We start from the raw sequence: 23,121 nt of genomic DNA on the forward strand, positions 1-23,121 counted from the left end.
GATATCGTCCCCCCAGTTTGACCCTATAGAGGAAGGGGTGATGTATGCAATGCTTCACGCGCGTCTAAAATTAAAAAGTCAACGTCAGCACTCGCTCCCCGGCCCGACTGTACGTGGCGAGGACAGAGGATCCACCTGCTGCTGCTGCTGCTGCTGCGGTTCCCCCCCCCCATGCAGTTTCTGTTTTTTAAATTTCATCTTTGCATTTACTTTAGAAAATGAAAACTTTCTGGATTCGATAAAGGATCAACAGGATCTTTTCCCTCTGCAGCTTCTGGACAGAGAAAACTTTGTTGGGGTTGGATACCGGATAATTGACCTACAGGGTAGAAAGTGGGTGAGAGAATTGTGCTGAATGAACATGATGCCTCTCCACAGTGACATAACAATATATATATAGGGATACTCGTTTTTTTATTATTATTACTATTAAATCAACTTCAAAAATAGTGTCTTTGCGTTGTCTGTGCAGCCTCCTCAGCAGCAGAGTGTCCTCATGCAACTTCATGCCTCTGAGCCCGATTACAAATGGATGTTGCACGCCGTTCAAAAATAACAGAACATAATGTGAGACATGTGACGACGTTCACAGCCCAAACAACGTCGGGGACATGGGCGATGGTCACGGTCTCCGCGCAGACGCCACTTTTTTTCTGCTTCTTCATTTTTCCCCACGTCTATTCTTGATGCTGTCACTTTATTTTCAACACTGTCTCTGCCGTGTCTCCATGTTGCTTCCATGTATAGACATATTTGTTTAACTTATTTTTATCCTATTTGACACTCTGTCCTTTTACTTCATCGCCTTTGTTCATGTGTGTGTGTGTGTGCATCTATTGGCTCGCTCCACACAAAATAGCATTTTACAAGTACAGCGACGGTAAAGATCTCTCTCCCCATCTCTCCATCTCTAAGAGCAAATACTAAATTATAAGGAAACTTATACTGTATATAAAATAAAACACAAACTGACATTTTTGTATTTTTATTTTTTTTCTTCAATAAAAGCATTGTACTCTTTCCTATAGAGTTATTTCTCCATTTGAATTCGGCTTGAGGAGACATTCAAACGGTCAGTTTCTGAGTGGGGCCCCAGACACATGAAGGGTCTGGGGCCTCATCCTCGGCACCAGGATGATCTCCGTCCCTCGGGCGTGGTGTGGATGTTGACGTGTGGGTTGTGTGAGGCCTCCGTGCTGAGATGATGAGGCGACGTGGCTCGGAAACCCCTTGGAGCGGCTTGAGAATGCAGGAGGAGCGGACGTGACTCGAGTGATTGAACCCGAGGACGAGGAGGATTCGGAGTGAGGTCCGTGTGGGATGAAGCCCGATTGTTTTTGTCCGCGTCGACTCGCTGCTGTTGCTCGGCTTCATGAGGAAACCGGGGGCGGGAGGATCCCGACGTGCCAGCTATGGAAATGACGGATGGTTATCATTAAGTCGCCCTGTCCCACTCACTCAGCGGCGACACACACACACACACACACACACACACACACACACAGCTAATGTGCAGCCCCACCGACGCCCTCACACGGGTGAACACCCACACGCTTCGCTTATCGGCTGTCGTCTTGGAAACACGTTTGCCGATGTGTCACTTGTTGTTGTTCTTCTGACGACGCCCGGGATGTTCCGTGGGTCACCTTGACATTTACAACGTTAGAAATAAGTATTGATATTGTGGGGTATTAGTGTTTTTGCGTCTTCTCGTACTGTTACAGGGAAAAAAAATATTAGCTTCTGCTTATGATTAATACATTTCTACCCTTACTACTAAAACAACGACTGCAGCCGGTACTAAACTGCCGTGTGTTTTGGACTGGAGTCCCCCGGACACGTGAATACGTCTCTTTCATTCACTGATGTCTCAGCTTCGAGGGCTGCCACCGGCATTTATGATTTTTATAACAAATAAGAAGCTATAAGTTTAATAAGTAGAGGAGTCCACTTGCTCCATCCAAATCGCATATTGGTGGCGGCGCAGAGAAGGTTGCTGTTGAAATCGAGACCTGCAACTCTTCATGTTCTTTCGTGCTAATTTTCAAAAGTGCTGTACAGAGCTAATAGAGAAAGAGTTCAAAAACAAAAAGGATCTGCATTCATGTATACATTGGTCACAGCTTCCTCCGAATTACAAATATGAGCAGATGCGATCTCAACGTGTTTTGAACATTGAAGAAATCGTACGACGGAATGGATTCAAAGAAAAGAAAAACGCACAGTTTGTGGACCCGACGATCTGCCGACAGCGCCTCTGATCTGAAACAGATCATCACCCAAGTCTAATTCTCTACAGCTCTTCACATTGTGCTCCTGTGATTTATATGAAGATCAGATCAAGGGGCAGAAAAACAACAGGATTTCCTCAAAATAACCACCTTTATTTAAATGAAATGGCCGTGAAGAAATCCTTGAAGAAGTAGCTCAATGACCAAAGTCGGGGAAGAACGTTTAACTGTAACACAATGTGGTTCCTTCGCAGCCTCAGGGGATCTGCGCACCACTTGAGCATTGAGATTGACGATTTTTCTACGGACGCGCCCACACACACACACAGTCGCGGCGGGAACCCGAGCTCCAGTGTCAGAAGGGCGCCTCTTCTCACTGCAGTTCGATGCATTTCCTGATGTCCCACGTGTCGTTCTCGTGGCCTTTAGAGCGCGCGGGCACGACCTTTGACTTTGGCGCGTTAAGAGACGAGGAAAAAAACCAAACTCATTTGAATCTTGCACACCCGCCGTAAGTGGCGAGGACACGACCCTGTTGTTACGGTTTGTGCAAGAGTCTGAAAGTGTGTGTGTGTGTGTGTGTGTGTGTGTGTGTGTGTGTGTGTGTGTGTGTGTGTGTGTGTGCGTGAGAGTGAGAGAGACTGCGAATGTGCGACTTCCACCTTAGAGAAGAAACATGGTGTGTGTGATGGGTTGGTCTCTGGTCGTGCTTTGTTCACGTAGTGGCTGAACACGTAACGCAAATGTTTCCTGAAACCATTGTCTTCATATGTTTTGGGGTAAGAGTGATTGAATATTTCCACTTTTGAAATTGCTGCTCCTCTCTGCTCGTAGTCTGTAGCCAGTTTTGGCCCGCGAGCGACTCGGTGGTGTTCACAAGCCAGACGATATATATATATTTTTTTTTTACGAAATGACAAAATGATGCGTGAACGTGCCACAGTCACCGCGTGCTCATCGCGAAGCGAACCACGTCCGTTCAGTTCCGTGGACATTATCCAGCTGAGACTCGGAGATAATTCTTTTGTCGGGAATAATCTCCCAGTTGCTTTACGCAATTGATGTGTTGTTTTTTTTGGTGTAAAGTTTTCTAACAATAATGTAAAATGTCCAGAATGACGTCTTGTGTTGCACACACCAAAAACACACCAAATATTCATAATGAGGCATAAACCAGTAAATCCTGCTGTAAAAAAAAAAAATTACATTCACATTCATGTGTCACGAAAACAGTTTCTGATAAAAAAAAAAAAAATTCTGTCGGCCGACTGATCGATAATCGTCTCATACGATCAGCCGTTTGTGAATATTGTTGTCAAGAGACGAGAAACCAGCGCGTGGTGCTGCATCACTCGAATGGACAGAAGTGGAGAGATAAAGGAGACTGAAAACGAAGGAGACGAAAGTCACATTTCAGTGTTGAGACCTCGTGTGTGTGGGCACAAACACACACACACACACACACAATGTTAAATGTCAGCATTCATCTCTACCGTTGCCTCCTGTCAAACAACATCTCCCTGAATAGTAAGGCATGGCCTGAAACCCACAAACCTTTTCTCGGTTTTGTTTTTCAGAAGTTGACGAGATAGAAAAAAGAAAAGAAAAGAAAAAAAATTGTTGTTTCAACGTGACGTTGACTAAATATAGTTTGTTTTTAATGCATTCCTGGAACACGTACAGTTACGCGCCCCCCCCCCCCCTCTCTAATCACCCGTGTATTTATCAGAAACGCTTGTGATGGATTCCCCCGCCACACGTCTGTGGCCGTCTCCCAGTCACCTGGTCGTGTGCGAGGAAACAATCCGCTATTTTGAAGTGGAGCAGATCACGTCTGCCTCTGATCAGATCTGAAGCTGCGTCACTGTCAAAGCAGAAGTGTGACGTTTCCACCTGAACTGGACTTTCACAAAACATTCTCTATCCTGCTCGTCGATTCCCACTGAGCGACCAGGAGGGAAACAGCATGTACAATGTGTGTGTTTGCTTGATTTTCCGCAGCCATGAACTATGTAAAAGTTGTTTTTTAACTACATTATTTTTTGGTTTTAATTATTGTTGAAAAAAAGCCAGGCAGATAAATTGGAATTTGTTGATCTGTTGGTTGACGTGTGTTTACTGTAGATACGTTGAATCGTGTATAAGTTGCCGGATGTGTCACGTGTTTGATCCATGTTCACCAGGAAGAAGTAACCTGCATCTAGGCCACAGTTGAACAAAAACACAAACACATTTTGGGGATAATTATTGAATAATTTCTCACATATCGGTCAGAAATGTCATTTTGAGGTGTGACAGTTTGATTGACAGCTGATCCAGCAGGACCACCAATGTAAATGGAAAAACATTGCATGCACTGTATTTACCCCCAATCCGGCAATACAAACTTTTTAAAAAAATATCATTTGCATTACTTCACAACGTGACGTCATTTTCTGACTTCATAGAGACGCCATGATGTCATCATTCCTGCCATATGATCATAAACAGAGAGAGAGAGAGAGAGAGATGCAGAGATACGTTTTTGACCGTGACGTCATTTTGTTTTTTAAGAACTTCATTCATCGCTTAAGATTGTCTCTAATATTTGCGGAGATGTCCTGGAAAATGTGAGGGAGTGAGTTAAGAAATCAAACTTCATCGATTTGACAACACAATGTGCAGGGGAATACACACGCAACATCACCCAACAGGAATACGTGCTGCGCACACGCACACACACACAGACACACACACACACACACACACACACACACACACACACACACAGACACGCACGCACACACACACACACACACACACACACACACACACGGACGTTGTCAAATTGATATTTTCTTAATGTGCTTGTGTTTAGTCTGTTTGCTCGTGTTCTCTCAAGTTGCAGTACGTGTTGCGCCGTCAGGGCAACCTCACCGGCTGCTTCTTTTGGGAATTCTGTGGTTTTTCTAAAACACTGTACATGGGAGCGAATTAGATTTCGAGACGCTGAAACGGGCCGACGCTGGGCAGAAATGCACATCTGCCCCACGTGAGGTTCCCACAGAAGCGCACGCACTTGGTTCTCGACCGCGGCCTCTTGTCAATACGCCGCGTCCCGTTCGTCATTAGCCGCGTCTGAACCAGCCAGACAGCCGCTTGGGACACAACAGGTCCGCAAGCAGAGCGAAATAACACCAGGCGTAATTCGGTCGGAGCTGCCATCTTGATTTATCACTGCGCCGCTTTAAATTGCAGAGGGAGCTGCCGGCTGGCAAAAGACTAACCGGGGCAGAGAGTGAGATGGCATCACCAATTCGAGAAGGGTTTGTTTTTATAAAAAAAAAGAAAAAAGACGAGTTTTTGTATTTTGGCTGTCATGCGTTGAGTTAGAAATGACTGTTCGTGCACTGGAGGGGAGCGACCTGGCAGCGACGACGTCTGCTCCGTGCACTTTCATCTTTGTCATGTCACTCGCTTTTAAAGTGCACTTTTGTCGATGTCGGAGAAACTTGCCACAAAGCCGCTACTACTTTGGTTTTTTCGTGTTTTCCTTTCAAATGAGGGATGGGCTGAGAGAAGAGTCTGTGGCCTTCAACGCTCAATTAAACAAAAGAAGTCTTTGAGAAAAGCCACAGCTTTTTAAACTCAACGCTGAGTCAAAGCCGCTCGGTGGTCAAGGGCTCCATCAGAATTCATCATGATCGGGGGCCAGAGTCAAAATCAGTCGGGATGTGAATGCTCATGAGTTTATTTTGAATTCCCGACATTATATAAACGGACGTCAAGCTGTGTTAACTTTTTGCCTCTTGAGGCTTTGGTGAGGAGCTTTTCACAAAGTGGCAGTGGAGCGAATGTTTTTATTAGGAAATATGCGTGCAAAGAGAATGGTGTTGTTGTGGATCAGCTCACAAGAAAAGTCCTTGTGATCACTTTATTGAGCACAGTGCAGCATTATACATGTAAGTCGCCCGAGGCTGGTTTTGGCGTGATAGTTATCTCTAATACTGCTGGTCGGACGATTCCTTTTATACCAAAAAAGTGTTTATGAAAAGATGACTCGGAACTACATTTCACACTAAGTTGGGAAGATTTACTTTCTGCCAAGAATCTCTAGTCGACCTGAATCACCTTTGCAGGTGACAGTGCTCATGTTGGGGCCTTGGCTTTGTTGTTTTGCACACACAGTATATTATTACACTCATGAGGAAATTGGTATACGGCAACATTATAGCTCCATTAGCTCATGTTGGGGCTGCACGGTGGCGTAGTGGTCGGCACTTTCACCTCACAGCAACAAGGCTCTGGGTTCGAATCCCTGTTCAAACCAACCAGGGCCTCTCTGTGTGGAGTTTGCATGTTCTCCCCGTGTATGCGTGGGTTCTCTCCGGGTTCTCCGGCTTCCTCCCACAGTCCACAATTCTGGTATCACCTGGTAGTGAGAAGGGGGTTAGGTGAATTGGAGATTCTACATTGAACTTGGTTGTCCGTCTCTGTATGTGGCCCTGTGATAGGCTGGCGACCTGTCCAGGGTGAACCCCGCCCCTCGCCCAATGTTAGCTGGGATTGGTTCCAGCCCCCCCCGCGACCCTTAAATAGATAAAGCGGTAGGCGATGGATGGATGGATGGATGGAAGGATAGCTCATGTTGTTTCCATCGGCTTTGCCTGAAATTATGTTTTCCCATCGCAAGAAATAGTTGCTGAGAAATAAGCCACACCTCCAACCCCATTACTGTTGTATTGGAACCACAGTAAAGAACAGTCTTTGTCCTGGCTATATACTGTATCTAATTACTGTTTCTATTTGCAAAACACAGCAGATCATATGGCAAATTCAAATAAGTGCAATTTTACTGGCACCCGAAAGACGCAAGACACATTTGCGCCGTAAAAGTAATGACAAGTGGAAATCAGAAATGTGAGAAAACCTGAGCACACCACAGACGTCTCCTCACTACCAGGTGATACCAGAATTGTCAGTTCAGATTTTTAAAAATGAGTATTCACTGTCTTTAGTGAGTCTGTGTAAACCCGTGTGAGTTTCGTGTGTGAAAGTGTGTGTGTGTGGATAAGACTTCTCCCACTTGTGGTTATCTTGTGTCCCAGACCGTAGGAGGCCTGCAGTCTTTCACATCAGGACACCTCGCTGTCTGTATGCCACCACACACACACACACACACACACACACACACTCTTTTTTTGTGATGTACAGACTGATAAACAGACAAACACACATTGCCACAGTCAGTTTACCTCCTACTTGACCAGATAAAATCAGGTTGTTGCTGTTAGAAGATTGCACCAACGTGTTTAAAGTGAAAATACTCAAAGGATGTTTGTGAATTTATTCATCTATTTCTGGGTCTGCACAACACAAACTTCATGCCATGCAAGGATTGAATGCTCCTGCACTGCCTCCCTGCTGCATTGTGCAGTGTCCTTGTTGTGTAAAGAGTGGAAGGTAGGGAGACATGAAAGACATGTGGTCCAGTCATAACTCATAAACCCACGCTAAAGGTCACAGACTAATTCTTGGATGAAACACTCACTGGGTAGAATATTTCAAATGTTAACTGCTCTTGTTTATGAAACCTTTGCCGTTCTCAGAAAACGACCTGTCTTGTGGAGGTTGTGTTGGAATAGTATTTCCCGATTGTGCTGCGGTGGCAAATGTGATTGGATTATGTTCAGAGGGAACTTGTTTGTTTTTTTACTACATAGCTCCTTGCACCTGTGGAGGGAGTTAAGGTGGATACATGTATTTAAGATAAAAGTATAAAAATATTTAACTACTTGCTTCATTTGTGTTCTCTATCCATCTATCCATCCAGTTATCTATCTATCTATCCATCTATCCGTCGCTATCCATCTATCTATCAATGTATCTGTCTGTCTATCTGTCCGTCTATCTGTCTGTCTGTCTGTCTATCTGTCTGTCTGTCTGTCTATCCGTCTATCTGTCTGTCTGTCTGTCTATCCGTCTATCCGTCTATCTGTCTGTCTGTCTGTCTGTCTATCTGTCTGTCTGTCTGTCTATCCGTCTATCTGTCTGTCTGTCTGTCTATCCGTCTATCTGTCTGTCTGTCTGTCTGTCTGTCTGTCTGTTCGTCCGTCCGTCTGTCCGTCTTTCTGCCTATCTATCTATCCGTCTATCTATCTATCTATCTATCCATCTATCCGTCCCTATCCATCTATCTATCTATCTGTCTGTCTGTCTGTCTGTCTGTCTGTCTATCTATCCGTCTATCTGTCTGTCTGTCTGTCTGTCTATCCGTCTATCTATCTATCTATCCGTCTATCTATCTATCCATCCATCCATTCAAACCAACCAACCTAGCAATCTAAATAGATACGCTAGCTAGCTAGCTAACTAAACAAACCAACCTACTGTAGCTTTGCTAGCGAGCTACAGTAGGTTGGTTTATTTAGTTAGCTTGCCAGCCAAGTTTGACTACAAGTTTGTTAAACAACCCAACCTAGCTAGCACGCCAAAGGGCTGCAAGTTAGTGCCAAACATTCTTATACAAAAGTGTTATAATGTAGGGGAGTCACTACAAATGTTTATTTCTTTTATTTGAAGATATGTTTATTACTGTTTATACTCCACAAATGTACTTGCTGTTGACAATCAGCTGTGTATGAATGCAATTTTTGAATGGGACCGGGTCGGCATGAGACCTGAGTTGAGTTGAGGACACATCCTGCGTCCTCAGCAGGAAGTGGACGGACCTTGAGTTCAGTTCACTTCCTGTTAGGGGCAACATCCTGCCCCGGTCGTGAAGACACGACCGGCAGCGTTTGTTAGTGGGACAGTGGCGAAGACGCACCGGCGTCCCGGCCGCCGAGTGTTGTTGGCTCAGTTGTAAACTGAATATCAGCAGGCGATATCGAGGCAGATATTAATTATGTCCGCTACGCTCACCTCTCGCGTGATAAAATGTTTTGTGGCCTCGGGACATTTGAGCAGACGGGCCTCATTGTTTTTCTAGATCCTTCACACTTTGCATATAGGAAGAGAGTGGGAGTTGTTGGTGCTTTATTCGATCAGCTCCACTGCACTTGGAAAGAACAGGTGGCTCGGTTTTCTCCTGGACTGTTTTTTGAGTAAAAGCTTTTTAAAATTGTATCAAACTACAAAATTAGTTTGGGGGGGAAAAAAATGTTGAATTATTTTTTTTATAAATCTAGGACATGAAGAACATCTGTGGCCCTCCCAAAACAATCTCTGAGACCTTTCACCCTCAATGACCTTCATCCCCTGTACAAGGTCAGGATTTTTTTTTTACTGACTGCGCGGGACGGACGGACGCACATCTGTCTGAGCGTAACGCGGGGGGTCCCGCACCCATCTGTGAGAGCTAACACACATGAGCTCATTGATTGGTCTGTTGTTTTTTTTCCATGGTAAGTTGATGAAAACGTATTCAACACTGACTATTCAGGTGGCGAAATGGTTGATCAGTGCATGATTTGGCCGATAGACTGAGGCACAAAGATCCATACAGGTGAAGTTGTCCGGCTATTCATGACCTCCAGCCGATGTCTGGACAATTGGATCTGGACACCGTCGTCCTCACGAGCAGCCGGAGATTGTCCAGGTCAGATGCGTTCGGGACCGCAGGAACATTCCCAGAACGTTCAGGTGAGGGGGGGGGTGCCCACTCGCTCGCCGGGAAATCCTCTGGGGATTTTCTATTCTCACACGGCCCCCCCGAAAATCTGGCTAAGGGGGGGCTGAGCAAGATTCCGCCCGTACAGCGTCCCAGATATTCTCTACTGTAGGTCGTGCAGGCCGAAGACCTGCCGCGGCTGTCGGAGATGAGGAGCGCGTGATTCCGGGGGGGGGGGGGGGGGGGGGGCGTTCAGGGTGATGGGGATGTCGGTTTTCTTTTGAGGCAGGGGAGAGTGTTACTCATTCACTCTCTCCACATAGTTTTTTCCGAGCTCGTCTTAATTCGCGCCAGTTGCAGCCAGCCAGCTCGTGGTATTAGTCACAATGAGTAAAGTTCAAACCACTTGATATAATCCTTAATACCACATGATTCAGAACTCGTCTCAGCCCACTATGTCAACATTTGCCGGATGAATTGATTCGAGATATTGTGTGTGTGTGTGTATATATATATATATATATATATATATATATATATATATATATATATATATATATATACACACACACAAATAAATAGACAAATATATATTCATGAAGGGGTTGTTATCTGGAGACAAATTCAGTTAGTGTGGAGGTGTGTGAGGCTTCGTTCATAACCGGCCCTCTCACCACTTCAACACTCTCAACAGATGGTGGTGTCGTTTTCACATCTCACTTCAAAATGGAGACGGCTGTTTTCAGGCCACAGGCTCTCCTACGAACTCTTGTTCTGTCTCTTCAGCCTCCCACATCTCTGCGCTGCGTCGGAGCTGCATCACGCACCTCACTCAAACCAAAGTCTCCTTCTGTCTCGCACTTTGCTTCTCAAATTTGTTTTTTGTGGAGTTGTTGGTGGGGGGGGGGGGGGTGCGTGCTCTTTCATAGTTTTTTTTTATTTCATCTTTATTTTGCTTCTGCTTCAGAATATTCAGAGGCACACCACAGAGAAAAAGGCCTTTTCTCCTCTTCCCCTGCTTGCAGTGAAACGGAATCAAAAAGAGAACTACTTTGATCGATGAGGCATTAAAGGTGACATGATTCAGACTGAAAGGAACTCGTGGCTTCATGTGAAATGAAATCTATGACTTGTGCTTTTTTTTTTTTATATATGTAAATCAAAAGCCTCACTTTATTTTTTTTGCCACAGTTTAACCCCTTTTCATAATTCGACTGCACTCGTAATTTCTACTCTCCTTCTTCCCTTGCTGCTTCTCTTCTTTTTCATTTTTCATTTGACCTCAAAATATCGGTAACACCAGTGTTCTCACACTGTGTTTTATTCGTTTGAAAACGCGGAAGTTAATAGATCTACAATTGTTCTTAATTTGTGGCGAATCTATATTCTGCTCTTGCTTCTTTCCTTCTGTGTTTTCTGCTCCTCTCTTTCGACTTCAAAAATACCAGCGGCTGCGAAAGAGGAAAAGCAGCTCGCAGCGCTCTGACCCGCCGCGCTCTCATCCTCTCAGCTTCCTTTTCACTTTTCTGAAACGCACGCCGCCGCCGCCGCCGCCGCCGCCGCGCCTGATCTCATCAAAAGCCTCGACATCTCCCCTCACTTGCTCTCTGACTAATTCTGACAGTAAAAAGACGCCGAGCGGAGCCGATCCGTCTCCACTCTGTGTTTGTGTTCACAGTCACGTTAGGATTGTGTCGTTGTGCTTTTCACATGTGCTTTGTGAGAAAAATGGAAAAAAGAAAAAAGAAAATAGGTCGGCGCCGGGGGGACCATCGTCCCCAGCGACGGCTGTTTGCATCCCACAGAGACAAACTCATTCTCTGCTGCACGGGGAAAAATTGTCCGCCTCATTTCTGATTTGACTTTGCATCTACTGTTTCTGCCGGTTGATAGGAAATTGTCGTCGGGGGCTGGCTGCTGTGTTTGTTTTTTTCGGCGCAGGCCCCTGAAACCCTCCTCGGGGCGTCTGAGTGTGACAAACAAAGTTGAACTATTTGCGTCGGTGTTGCGAAGAATATGTATATATATATATATATATATATATATATATATATATATATATATAATATATAGTAAAGTCAAATCATTCAAACTTGGACTTGTGCACAAAGTGTGGTTAATTTGCGTCGGTGTTTGTGTTTTATGATAAATAAAGCAACCAGTGATAGTGAAACTGAATCAGACTGAGAAGTGCTTTGATCGACGATCCTGTAAAGGTGACATATAAACTCTTGAGGAGAGGGCGGAGTGGTGCTAAATGTTGGCAAACGGTTATTTTCTTCTTCTTCTTCTTCTTTGTTACAATCTGAATTTCCGAAGGAGCGATGCTCCACTTCAGCCACTCACATGTCTCTCATCTTAAAAGAGCATTCATGGCTCTGTATGTCATTTGAAAAGATGTGACTTAGTTCCAGCTGCTTTTTAAAAAAAAAATAACACTGAATTGCTTTCAGTGAATTACTGAAAATGAAACGTCCCACAATATGGGCACTGCCGCAGCTTCCAATTGTATGTCTGCAAAAAAATGATTTGTAATGTTGAGAGACAAGCAGATGCTGAAAAATGTAAAGTTACATTTATTTGTTTAAAGTTCAGTTTTCTCCAGGTGTGTTTTTGTCGGACACAAAACCAAACGCTGCCCGAACACACCGACGCCATAGCGAGTGTGAAATCTAACCTGTGACTGTGGCTCGGTGTTAATCGGTGTCAGGCTTGTTTTCTTCTTATAAATAAATCCATAAGTCATACTGAAACTATGATGCTTTGGAGTGATAATATTACCGGTGCACCAGGGGAAATTTGCCTTGTGAAATGTTCGGTTCTCTGACAACCCACTCAGTTTCGACTGGAAAAAAAAAAATAAAAAAATCTTTTAACCTTTTCAGCAACAACAAATGCATGTTTAAAAAAAAAAAAAAAAAAAAAAAAAAGAAGAAGAAGAGAAGAAAAGCGAAAAAAGAAAAAAAAAGACGAGTCAAACGAGGTTGCCTGAATATTGTCAGGGCGATGTGTTCCTCCACCGACATCCAACGAGTCCAAACTCCCGCTGGCCTCGGCACAAAGTGGTAATGTCGTCGGATCATTTGAAATATTCGGTTTGACTCACCTCCCGTCTTTTCACTTCTTGATTTGAGCGTTTAAAGTTTTAATTTTCTATCTCGCATCTCTTCGCCCTCGTGTCTGATCGCCTCTATCTGTTTCATGATTTGAGTGGAGCAGTTTCATAATGAGACTTGTGAGATATTTCGCAGCAGGTCCCCTCAAAGAAGATATTTTTATTTTCCACTGTTATCACTGACTGTAGTTACACTTTGATTTAGCATTATGAGTGTTTTGTTCAGGGGCTTCGAGGAGAAGTTGTGGTCTCTCGTTATTGATTTGACTGTATTGGCTGTATTTGCACCTTCATATTTTAATCTTGTTGAAATTAAATTGAGAGAAATTGCAAATTGTTCATCCTTTTTTTTTGCCCAGTTGATTAGTGAAATGTGTTTGCTGCTGTTGTTGTTGTTGTTGTTGTTCAGAGAAATTATTTACAGAATAATTTCCATGATACATTGTATTTTATTTATAACTCTGCCTCTGATGACTTGTTCCTTTGTTGCCAACTTGCCCTAATAATAACCCTGAATAATTCCCCTATGGGAGTTTATTGAAAATGTTTGCATGCGGTGGTTAGTTTGAGACGAAGTCTCATGGATGTCAGGTCTGCCTGATCTAAACGGAGACAATAAGTAAATATCAACATGTTTATGGTTTCAGTCAGGCGGTGTTGCACTCTCACAGTCCGTGGGTGGCATCACTCCGTTGCCATCAGTGACTGTTTGACTAATCACCTCCCTAACGTGTTCTGTCTGTCTGTCTGTGTGTGTGTGTCGTGTGTGTGTGTGTGTCGTGTGTCTGCATTCATACTGCCACTTGTATCTGCATGTGCAGTGTGTGTGTGTGTGTGTGTGTGTGTGTGTGTGTGTGTTTATATCTTTATCTGTATGTCTGTGTAATCATGTGACGTGTATATTTGTGTGTACAGTATTTTATAAATCTGCAGGGAGCTGTGTGTTTTTCTTTTTGTGGCTGTTTGTTTCTGGCCGCTTCATGAGCTCTGTGAGTGTGTGTATATCTACAGTTGGTATGTGTGTGTGTGTGTGCGCGTGTGCGCATGTAGTATTTGTTTGCATTTATCAGTACAGTGTGTTTACATGTAGTGTGTGTGTGTGTGTGTTTTGATACTGTACATATCATACGTCTTTGTCATTGTTCAGATAACGTGTGTGTGTGTGTGTGTGTGTGTGTGTGTGTGAATATATAATTATTGTTAACGTCATTTTTGCTATTGCTCATACCACTACTATGTGTGTAGACGTATGTTTAATTGTGTATGTGTTTATTTCTGTTTATGCAGTGAAACGAATTTTTGTGTGTGTGTGTGTGTGTGTTCTCATGTGTAATTCTACTAATATTTATATTATTATTACTTATATGTTTATGTGCTCTTCGCCCACAGTTACGCCTACGCGTGTTTCATTTCTGCTTCTATGATTGTGTGTCCTTGTGTAACTGCAGAAACAGGTGGAAGAGAAATTAAAAGGGAAAAAAACAAACAAGGTCGAAGTCAATGGGTTGAAAACCGAATCCAGATCAGGTCAAAATTGACGCAGGAAAATACTGGGTCCGCTTTGTCTTGACCCCAATAAAATATGTATAAAATACATATTCCCCCATCCAGGACCGACTGTTTGGAACGAGTGCGATCGACGTCGATCACGTGTTGTGGTTTTCTAATCCCGTCTGATCACCTCGACATGATGGAGAGCATATGGGGTTTTTTGTAAGAGACGTGCAGTGTGTGTGTGTGTGTGTGTGTGTGTGTGTGTGTGTGTGTGTGTGTGTGTGTGTGTGTGTGTGTGTGTGTGTGTGTGTGTGTGTGTGTGTGTGTGTGTGTGTGTGTGTGTGTGTGTGTGTGTGTGTGTCTGCATTTATTTGCACGCACATGTGAAAAGAGCTTGTTCCCTCTTCTCGCTGCTCATCATCCATCCCAGGTGACATTTACACATTCAAATCAGAGATTGTTTATCGCCGTTTGAGGCACATGACAAGATTTCATGCTTCTTTCTTTTTGCTTCTTTTTTTTCTAAGATAACCACCGTGACATTACTGCAGCACGTAGAGAGACACACATGCAGTTTCATACCTTTTGACTCATTCAACACCGACCTTGACGTCAAAGTAAATTCTCCCAGAAGTGAACTTTTCAGGAACTAAGAGTCAGCCATGTTTTATTTTATTTTTTTTCATTTTTTTCAGCTTTACCACCATGTTGTTGACTTTCTGTACAAGTCAAGTTTTAATAATGGTTTGCTTTTTTTTTTAAAGGATTTGAAGAAAAGAAAGAAATGAAGTTGCAAAATGATCCACTTTTTACTTTTTACACATAATTTCAATATTTTCAAATAACCTTTCAGGATTAAATACGGACGTTGTATTTATTTAGTGGTTATTTTTTAATTTCCTGTACTACACGCATTTTCAGCTTTCACCATTGTTCTGAAGCATTTTTCTAGTTTCCTCGAGTGATGGATGGAAGCTTTGCTGCGTTCCTTGATGCTGGGTCATGTACGTGACCTACAAATATTTTCATGGCCAACCTGCTCCGTCAACGCTGAGCCGACTGTACTTGCACATGAAAGAGCCTCGTGACCTCACGCATCCTATTCAACTGCGCGACTTTTCATGAAGTCCTTTGGTTTCGTGTCAGCGAGGTTGCCAGTGGCGCAGAACCAGCGAGAAAATGAGTTGTGAGAAGAAGAAGAAGAAGAAAAAAAAGAAAAGAGCGATTTTGTTTTATCTTTTTTTTAATGACCCTGTTGTATTCGTGCCCCAGTTCTCTCCGTCTCAGTGTCAACACTTCACATCCTGAGGAAAACACTGCGGCCGGAGACTCGTGTTGATGCATCAAACACCCGCTGATGTCCCGCCAGTCCGTTGCCAATTGAACTGGACCGATTTTGTGAATTAGACCTAAATCATTTTGAGAGTGTGACGACATGAAAGTCGGTCGACGCACACGCGGCTTTTACCTGAAGCTCCTTCCTGTGTCTCTGGATGCGTTCCGCCTCTTGAAACTGAAATTCAAATCACACACACACACACACACACACACAGGCGGGCGCGCGTGGCAGATATCGATCATGTTTTTCTTTCATGTTTTTATGACATTACATTACACAGGCACATAAGAGCATTTCAGTCTTGCGGTTTCGAGTTTACTAGTCAGGTTTTGACTGAAGTGATACCTAATTGCAGCGGCGTGTTGTTCTGCCTGTGGACATTTAGTTGTCGTTTTGGACCGGCTGTGGACCGGATGTGACGTTGTGTGTATGTGAACATGTTAAATCGTTAGCGTATCCTGCCTGTGATATTGTCACATGGTTGCTGTTGTTGGGTAAAAAAAGTATTTCCTATAGCGTTTTTGTTTCGGTGTCTTCATTGTTTTTTCTCCTATAATAAGAAATGGCCCCGATCCCGCGAGCTCGGACGCTTGGATTAAGAAGAATTTAAAAATAAAAACGAATATAGCTCGTGATCCTACAAATGCTGGTACACTTTTTCTACCAATGCACAGAACAGGAAGCCAACGATAGGGATCTTTGGACCACCGCGCTATTCTTAGTGACACCCTCGGCCCTTTTCTCCCTTTATTGTAAAGCCTCGGCAAAGAAAGCCCTGGGTGTGGTCGTCGACGACTCTCCTTCACTTGTTCAGAAGAAATAAATGCAGTTGTTTTTTCAGCTCGGGTCCTGGCTACGGCGAAGCCCTTCAAAACTGTCAGTGTGTTGTTATAAAGCGGAGAACGGCGTCGCGCACCTCGGACCTGTTAACTTTCCCCTCGACCACACGGTCACTGACGTCTGCCAGTCACGTCACATTGTAGGCACAGTGCACATCAGGACCTCGCCAACTCTGGACCCTTTTAAAATAGGTTGAGGCTATTTTATTCGTGTGGTTTTATGTATTACTTCAAAAGATTTTTTTTATTTTTTTATTTACTTATTCATCAAATGCCTTATTGTTGTCATCTTGGCGGATTGTTTTATCGTTTATTGTATCTCTCCGGTAATAGCCGTACAGCACGTTGGTCAACTGTCTGCTGTTTTTAAACGTGCTTTACAAATAAATTGACTTGATTTCTGTCGTAAATTTTGTCATTTTCAGGCAGTTGGGAGTAAATTACAGATTTTTGGAAAACTTTATCTTCTAGTTCTACGGACTGCAAAATATTTTCTGTCACTTTTGTAAAAATTTACTTTTTTGCAGTGTCGCTATCAAAGGTAGAAGAGGAAATATATACTTTCAGATTATTATAGATATGATATTTGCCAATTACAGTAGGTTTTTTTTTAATGCAAGACTGCAACTGCAGCACATAAAGTGGCCTATCTCATGTCGGCACATGTTAATGGGCTTCATCATCTTGTTGAGTAATGGTGATGTCTCTGTTAAAATGTTTTACTATGTAGCGCCATTCATGTGACCAACCATTATGGAGTATTATCATAATATCATTGTACCACTATGTTAGGGAACTCTTTACAGTTCAGAGGGTGCGTGTGTGTTTTTGCGATCGTAGTTGATTTCTTTTGTACACGGAGACGATAAATGACAGTTTGTTGACGGACGGACTGTAAAGTGGCTTCGAATTAACAACCCGCATAATTCAACAACCACGAGAGTGTGAGAATGTGGCGTTGTTGACCGGCGTCGTACAGGTGTGCGGTAACGCATTGTTTCATCTCGGATGATTTGCAATATTCTTTAAAAAAAGGCCTTCACTCCTGACGTATTGATGACGCATTTATTAATAGTTATGTGTCATAAACCTGGTCACAGTTGATGAGTGAACACTGTAAACAATCACGCAAAGGTGCAAACTTGCACAAAGATTCGGCGGGAACGTTGCTTTGGTCCAGTCGTTGTTTGGTAAATATGTACGGTATATATACTGTATACTGCAGGAGGACGTGTTGTCACTGATGAGAAATTCCCTAATGAAAGGTGATGCACGTTCATGTAGCTTGTCAATAAATGTATCATAGGTGCCAACAGCGTGCAGGAGGATTTTTAATGCCGTCTCATCACTTCTGTATGCTGGTGTGCAACCAGGGGTGTAGCAACAACTTTCTGGGCCCTATACATGAGCAGACTCTGTGAGCCCCCCTGCAGCTATGATGCTGATTAATTTACAATACTGTGTGTGTGTGTTCATAAAGTAACTAGCTAACTGCTACTGTATTCATGAAGTAAAAGTTACAGTTAGCAATAGCAGCTGTGTTGATCTCAGCTAGGTAGCTTCTAGCTAGCTGCTCCAGGCCTTCCAGGGGCCCCCGACCCTTGGTGTGCCCCCCCCCCCCCCAGTGCTTCACCCGTGTGTGCAACCATCATTTTTCTTACATCATTGATTAAAAACTAAAGTCTAACTGCAATGTGCATTCCGCAAACGGGTTTTCTCGACTTTCATAAGCTGTTTAGAGAAGCACTCGCCCGCCAAATTAATAACAGATGGGGGGACAAACAGTTTACGTTTCTTCATTTATCAATTAAAGGGGAACTCCGGCCAGTTTAGTTTTGGTCGTCAGGAGTACTACGCAGTTGTGTGGTGTCTCATGTGAATCTGGAGGAGCTTCGTCAAGGCCGGAAGGGGTTTACGGTAAAGACGCTATTGAGTTGCAGCGTGGGGAAATATGGGATTGAGATGGGTTTTTTTTTAATTTTGACCATAGAGGGGAGTAAAGCTAAAGATATCTTAGCCTTCGTTGATTCATTTTTTTGTTCATTAAATCATATGGAAGCGCAGCACTGACAACATGGTCGGGCTAGGAGACTGACAGCATCAGCACTTTCAGCAGGGGCCCCAAAAATATTAATGTTTTTATCGTCATTTTTTTTTACCATGACCTTCATTCCAATTTCATCTGCTCACGTCAGTTCTGTTTATGTGAATCATGCACTTACTGCTGCTGTTGTTGCCGTCGTCTCCATGCATTGTGGACATCACCAGTGACCTGATGTATCGGAAAACCCGACTAAATGTAATTATGCCACATTGCGAGGCCAACTTTGCCGTACATTGTCTTGTGGATTTTCCCATGTTCCCCGCTGCCTCTGCAGCTCGACGATATCAAACCTCTCACTTCCTTTTTGACGGCCGCTTTGTTTATCAGCCAACATGCTTCTTTTTTTTTCTTTTTTTTTACCGGAGGCCTCTGCTCGCTCACAGTTTCTTCTCTGGAACAACACACATCCGTGTTACGCAGCATTATTGATTCTACTATTCTATTATGTGCAGGATGCAGTCGGTGCCTCTTACACCTACTGTAGTCGCTGCTGTTCGTCTGTGGCCGCGACCTTTAACTTAAATTTCGCTGAGGCTTTGGTCCAAAGCGACTTACAATAAGTGGTTACACACGAGAGGTATTAAGCCACGTGTTGTAAGATGTCGCAGCTTCATCTTGAATTTTTCCCAAATGCAATGAATCCAAACTTTTATCTCAAATATTATTAAACCAGGTCAAACTAGAAAAAACTTTGCCTTTGAGTCATAAAGAAACATCATTTTACAGTCATGTTTGTAATATGAGAAGTTCCACTGAGAGTGGTTAATAAAGTCAAGGTTAAAGGTCAGGGCTTCCAATCCAAACATGCGATGGCGGCGTCTTCATACACAGCGGCTCAAAGGTTCGGTCAGCGAGTCGTCACTTACTGCAGCAGCAGGATTTTCCGAACCTTTTGTGTCTTGTGCAACAAGTATAAAAATAAAAATGAAACGTGAGCAACAGGAAGTTGTAATAATTGTCCACTTGTTCTCCAAAGCATTGTTCAACGTTTCATCTCTCTCTCTCTCTCTCTCTCTCTTCCTCTCGCGTTGTACGTCTCCACGGGGTTTTGAAAGCGTCGGCATGTAAAAACCTGGTGTTACTTCACCGTCTCGGGGCTTCGGTTACACAGTCCCTGTTGTGTTTTTGTATAACCACAGCTCTGCTCTTTTATCAGCCCGTTTTATAACCGGTGTTTTAATAATTACACCGTTCATCAATTCAGACCCTTTTTGGTTTTTTTAATCAACAACCACTTCGACATCTTTTTCCACTCGATTGCTAAATGTGGGCAGCGTCGGTTCGGGGGAGCCTGAAGGCGTCTTTCCTTTTTTTTTTTTCCTCTTCTTGAATTTGCTCTGGTCTGTTGCTGTTGTTTTAAATGCAGCTGTTGTTTGAAATATTTATGGGAGTCAACATTAAATTTAAATGCAATTCTTTTAAATGTGGGGATCATTTTTGTTTTTTATTTATACACTGCAGCAGCACAACATTGAACCCGGAGACCAAAGAGGAAAAAAGGATTTAAATTACAGAAATACATTTAAATAAAAATCCATCGAAAATAAAAGATAAAGAGACGAAGCCAGATTAAAAAGTTGACCACCCACATCAGAGCCTTATGACACACACACACACACACACACACACACTAAAACAGGCTTCGGGTTTAGTCAAAACGCTGCCCACACACAGGCCTCTTTGCATATTCCGCATGTGGGACGTCTTTTCAGACATTTTCTCATGTGTCAACCAACAATACACCAACTCATGTGATCGGTGAGTGAGTTCAAAGTGTGAGAAACATCACTGGGGAGGGAAAAATAAAAATCACAAGACTTTAACATAAGACCTTGACACCAAAGCGTGTCAAGGTCACTTGGATTCAAAAGAATATTCCGGCGCAATTTCTCATCCGTACATTTTTTTCAAATTCATTTTGTTAATAATGGAATACATTTGAAAGATTGTGTGAATTACACCCAGACGAATTCGGCCTTGTCTGTTTCATTCAATTACGAAACAAGGTCGCAGTCATCCAGCATCTTTCAGTGGTTAACACGAGAGAGGCGACTTGATTTCTGTGACGAGCGCAACGATTCTGCTCTGCCGTGGAAACTTTTGTCAATTCGGTTTTCGGGGGAGTAAAATTTAACAGCAGCAGATTCTTCAGCACCTGAGCTTTGGTGCACACACACACACACACACACACACACACACACACACACACACACACACACACACACACACACACACAGCTATTTCCACACGGAGACGGGTATTTCTCAATAGGAGCATGTACCCCTACACAAAGTTTGCACCATTCATACAGAAATGAAATGCTGAAATGAGTGTGATCATATTGCAAAACATATTTTTCTCTTTTTTTTTTTTTTTTTATCAAAGAGAGAATTTGGGCAACATTTATGAATGTAGTCGGGAGGTATTTGGTTTGTTTACGTGCACGCGGAGAGCTTTTACGCTTATCCAAGGAATTTGGTCAATGATGTACCAGCGCACAGACCGTCAGTGGTCATTCAAGTCAAAGCACTGATGCTTCCATTCATCCATCAAATCCGAGACCGATTCACACACGACACCAAGTAAATGCAGGGAACGGCATTTAAGTAGCTGTTAGGACAGAAAAGCTACAGTAGTAGCCCTGAGACTGGCTGAGAAGCTTCAGTCTCAAGTCGGCTGCTTGTTTTGATTGATTGTGTTTTGGGGACTTTGCCGTCACTATTTGTTAAGGCCGGGATTTTTCTTTTTTTCTTTTGCAGGACTTAAGCCGCAGGATTGAGAAACGGGCTCGTTTTTTTCCTCCATGATCATCCATCCCTGACAAGCGGTGGGGAAACCACCTGAGCGGGGCACATCTGGTAGGAGTTTACACATTCAACTACTGTAATAAGCTGAGCAGTGCCTTGTTGATGATATCACTGCTCATCTGAACTAATCCAGAACTTTTCCTGTTTTGCGTAGCAGCTGTGTAATGCAAGGTAACGTGTGGTGGATTTATAGGATTTTGAGAGTTGATATCAGTAATGAAAGGTTCTTCTCCACTCAAAACATGGGAAGCCCCCGAGCTGCTGTAATTATTATATTTCCCCTATTCTGCTGTTGTCTGTGCATTTCCAGCTCGAAGTAAAAATTTTCCCAACCATCATCGATGTTATTTCTCCAACAGCGGATTGTTCAAGTTCTCTTTTTTGGTGGTTATTTTTTTGTTTTAATTATAGAGAGAGAGAGAGAGAAGCAATGGAAGCGCTGGATAATTTCACTTGCCCGGTCAAGTGTGTTGATGATTTGTTTCAAATCTATAAAACGTACATGTACAGGCGGCGCATTCGAGGAATCGAGGTGGAAAAACATGGTTGCAGGACGTGTTTATACCTCACACTGATCCTATAACTGATTGTTCCCTCGGTGTTCGGATTCAGTAGAGAGCAGTCACAACATGTTTACACTTTTTTATCGCAGTTATTTATGTGTGATCAAGTTGTCTGTCAGTTTGTTGGAGCACTTGCAGGAGCAAATGGGAGAGGGTCATCGGTACATTTGTCTGATCAACGTGTCACTGTGGACACGTCTAACACGCTGGATGTGATCAGTTACTGCAGTCAGAAGGTTTTTTTCTTTTCCGAAAACAGTATTTTGCAGAAGCTTAAATATTTAGGCTTTCGATTAATCGACTAAAATGTTGAAGAATGTTGATCGCGTTTCCCAAAACTCCAAGATGATGTTTTGTTTTGTCCTCACACCAAAGATATTTAGTTCACTGTCACAGAGGAGCAAAACAAAAAGGATATATTCACATTTAAGAGGCTGAAATCAGATCATTTTGACTTCTTGAACCGGTTCAACGATTATCAAAATAGTTGGTGATTAATTAAGTAGTCGATGACTATTCGATCAATCGATTAACAGCTGCATCTCTTATCTTTACCTTTGAGTTTTTGCAATGTGCTGCCTAATTACAAGCACGTACAAGGTGTTTTCTACAATGAATATGCAGTGGATGTCAGGTCTATGAAATGGAGAAGCCATCTTTTGCAGTGCGACAGAATGGGGAGATTTTTATTTATGCTACCGTAGAGGCTGTTGACAGCTAGCAAGAGACGTCTCTGTGAGATGCAGCCGTGTGATGGATGCCACGTTCTCACCTGCAAGATGTCAAGCTGCAGTTAGCAACTGGTTAGCTTAGCACCAAGAATGGAAGGCCGTACAAAAGCTGAAGAGTAACACATGACATTTTGCTTCTGTATTTTTGTTTTATGGGTCATTGTGTGTCTAATATTTCTTCGCTGACCATCTTTGTTTTTGTTCACGAACCTGCTGTGTTAATCGGTTCACTTTAGAAAAGCAGAGCCGACTTAGGCCAGCTAGCTAGGCTAGCTGTTGCCCCCTTTATTTCAGTTTTTATGCTAGG

General features: G+C 43.1%; 1 long non-coding RNA gene across 2 annotated transcripts in view; it reads left to right on the forward strand.

Moving 5' to 3' along the window:
- The window catches only part of LOC118283366, a 50,526-nt gene that overhangs the window by 22,032 nt on the left and 5,373 nt on the right, over positions 1-23,121 (forward strand). For both annotated transcript variants that reach the window (XR_004784515.2, XR_004784514.2), the window contains exon 3: positions 21,473-21,571. This is a non-coding gene — a long non-coding RNA (uncharacterized LOC118283366). The remainder of the gene's footprint in view (positions 1-21,472; positions 21,572-23,121) is intronic.

The sequence above is a fragment of the Scophthalmus maximus genome, chromosome 10 (assembly GCF_022379125.1).
Source record: "Scophthalmus maximus strain ysfricsl-2021 chromosome 10, ASM2237912v1, whole genome shotgun sequence".
In the NCBI taxonomy this organism is placed as follows: domain Eukaryota; kingdom Metazoa; phylum Chordata; class Actinopteri; order Pleuronectiformes; family Scophthalmidae; genus Scophthalmus; species Scophthalmus maximus.